Genomic DNA, 3,352 nt, shown 5'->3' with positions numbered 1-3,352 from the left:
TACATCCATGGGAGGAAATGGATCCTGTACGACGTCTTTCCGATCTTGTGAATAACTTTGACTGGTCCATAGTATTTTCTCACCAGTCTTCGACTCTTGTTGCTTTGATCTCAGAGTTGATCTGACCTCAACTTAATTAGAACTCTCTCTGTCACAATATCTCACGCTCAAAGGTGTGAATAAATATGAAATTATTATTACTCAAAGATCAAAGAGGATAATACAGAGACAACTAAAATAATGAACTGCTTTTCTATGATTGTGTTTTACCAAGCGTAAGGCTTCTATTTAAACCGAAATAAATCCTATAAATAACTCCTACAAAGACTCAACTAAAATACACGATTGAGGTTGACTCCTAATCAAATTGAATAGCTTAACAACTTGATTAATTCCATCTAACAATAAGTTGCACTAATTTTGACAGCCTCCCTTTCTCAACTAAAATACACGATTGAGGTTGACTCCTAATCAAATTGAATAGCTTAACAACTTGATTAATTCCATCTAACAATAAGTTGCACTAATAAGTGCCACAATCATTCACAAGTCGACATACAATAGCATCGTATGCCACCCGCTTTCTCTTTTCAGGGGGACCTGTGCAAATGGGAGCAAGAATGGCGAAAAACAACCCCAAGTCCACGTAAAGTCCACCCAAATTATACAAAGCATCTACAATCACAGTGAGGATCAGCATAATCTGGTTTCATAAGTATGCCCTCTTTTAAAGCCTTAACGGTAGCCCTATATTCCCCTACTCCAAATAAAGCACTCCCCAGCAATTTCAAAGCTCTAAAATGGGTAGGACAAAGAATCTCCGCCGCCTCCAATACCAACAGAAGCTCTTCCTTTGCCTCTTTGTATCTTCCAAGAACATACAAGCAGTTCCTAGCTCTAAAATGAGGCCTCACGTTAGTAGGTTGCAGCTCACAAGCCCTCTTGAAGCTAACAAGAGCCTCCTTGAAGAGTGGGTGCTCAAATAAAACCCTACCAATTGTCATATGCCCATCAGAAGCCTCCTCTCTCGACCGCGTTCGATCTGCGCGGGTTCTCAAAATCCCTAATTCCTTGAGAAACGAAGCATAGTCATGGCCGGACTCTTCCTAGAAAACCGTCTTCTCACAAAGCTCCGAAGACATCCCCAATTCTCTCGACCAGCCTGCATCAGAATAGGCATCAAAATTGTCCGCCTCTTTCCTATGAATTTCCTCACATATTAAGATGTTCAAAGTATCAGATTTCTCACGAGATAAATTCGAATACTTACTGACTCTCGAAACCCTTCCTTGATTTTGATTGTATAACCTATCACCAACAAATGCTAACGTGCCAGGAACTCCTTCAACATTGCCAAATATGTCATTCACTACCGGAACTAGACCTCCAAAAAGCATAATAAAGAACAACAGACCTAGAAAATTAATACTGGAAACCTTCTTAGTTCGTCCCACAGCCCTCTTACTCTCATTCTTTTTACTCCTAGCAAGAGAAGGAGGCTGACACATACCAATGCCACTCAGCTGCTGTCTCAGGCCTGCGTTCACAATCATCACAAAAGATATCTTACTATTCAATTCAGCAATAGTTGAATGCATACTTCTCAATTTATCCTCCAACTCCTCTTCATAATGCTTTTTCCCCTACCTGGAAAGTTGCGCACTCTCTCCATTCCTCATCAACCTCGTCTTCCTCTTCTCTTCATCTTCATTTAGAGCACAGGAACTCAATTGGGGATTGATACTTTCTAATCTCAAATCCGGGTTTCCTTCATCCAGGTCTTTCTTCCTCTTCGTCATGCAAATTTTTTCTATTTCCTCTAATTTAATCTTCTGATCGACAATGACATCGTAATACCCCGCATTAAAAGATGGGCAATCCATTCCGTTAGAGACACTATAACCGAAATTTCCAGAACCCGAGTCGTGAGACGACGCTGGCTCTCACCTGAGAATTCATGATCACTACCACCGCTACCATGCTCTAGGGAAGAACAATTTACAATCCTCGGACTCTTTAAGTCCCATCCACCAGAATGGGTTGAAAAACACTAACTACCTGGGTTCTTAATTCAGAAGATTGATAGTTTAGAAACTCACCTTCATTAGGGGATTGCTTGCATGAAACCGCAGAGCTTCCAGATCCTAGAGAGCATGCAAAACTGCAAGCACGAATAGCAGCACCCCAGAAGCTTCTCGGTCAGCCTGTACGTCAACCGAATTGGTAGTTTGATCCAAATCTTCGGAGATGAGGAAATCGTCAGCCTTAGAGGAAATGAAAGGACCGTCAAGATCGCCAAAGGTTAGCTCGAAATCATCATTTTCGTTAGAAAGGAAAGGACCATCAAGATCGCCAAAGGTTAGCTCGAAATCATCATTTTCGTCGAATCCCAAATCCAAGGCCGTGAAATAAACAGAAGGGTCACCAGGGGCGGCATAATTTGCATCATCTGTAGAAACATCATCTTGATGTACAACGTTTGTTGGCTGGTCAAGAACCTCAGTGGTTAAGCAGTATTCCCAAATTGGATCGGAAGAATTTTTACTTTCATGTACAGTATTTGCTTCGGATTCTTGCATTTTGACTCGGCAATTTGGCTTAATATGGCCTAGCTTTCCGCAACGATGACACACCACTTTCACCTGACAATCTCGTTTAAATTGGTCAAGTTTTCCACACCTGTAACAAGCTTTAAATGGCTTCTTTGATGACTCCTCACTTCTAAGTTTATTCCCATTACTGGATGAAGGTTTTGAATGATAATTTTGTCTCCTTTGATCTTTGACATACAACGCATCTTCTAACTTTGGAGAAAACTCATTGCTGCTAGTCATTTGCTTAACTAAGGCTTCCTGATTTGAAAAAAGATTCTCTAGTTCAATTACTGTAGGCTGATTTGCCCACCCTTGTATTGAGGAAACAAAGGGCATTAATTCTTTTCGTAATCCACGAATAAGATAACATCGTAATCGAGCATCACTCATTGGCTCCTCAGCATCTAATTCTAAAATTTCAGAATATAGATTTTTCACTTTCAAGAAATAGTCTTCAATAGAAAAATTACCTTGAGTTACCACAACCAGTTCATTCTCTAGAAATTGCAATCGAGCTGTATTTTTCTTAGTGAACAACTTTTGAAGGGTTTCCCACACTCTCTTTGGTGACTTTAAATCACAAACATGATCAATATATTCCTTGCTAATAAGAGTTCACAATGTAAATAAGGCTTTTCCACATTTTATCTTCCATTTTTGGCGTAGTTCAGCATTCTGTGGAGTGTCGGCTGAACCCATAGAAGCACTTCCACCATTCATCTCGTTGAGTAATAATATCAACCGTATCAACTTAGCTC

General features: G+C 40.2%; 1 pseudogene; it reads right to left on the bottom strand.

Moving 5' to 3' along the window:
* Positions 1-1,106: 1,106 nt before the first annotated feature.
* LOC147790947 (uncharacterized) lies at positions 1,107-2,834 on the bottom strand (annotated as a pseudogene).
* Positions 2,835-3,352: the final 518 nt, after the last annotated feature.

Source organism: Cucurbita pepo, chromosome 10 (genome assembly GCF_057944985.1).
Source record: "Cucurbita pepo subsp. pepo isolate OVF chromosome 10, ASM5794498v1, whole genome shotgun sequence".
Lineage (NCBI taxonomy): Eukaryota > Viridiplantae > Streptophyta > Magnoliopsida > Cucurbitales > Cucurbitaceae > Cucurbita > Cucurbita pepo.
The sequence above is the reverse complement of the archived record's forward strand: the minus strand, read 5'-3'. Positions and strand labels throughout refer to the sequence as shown.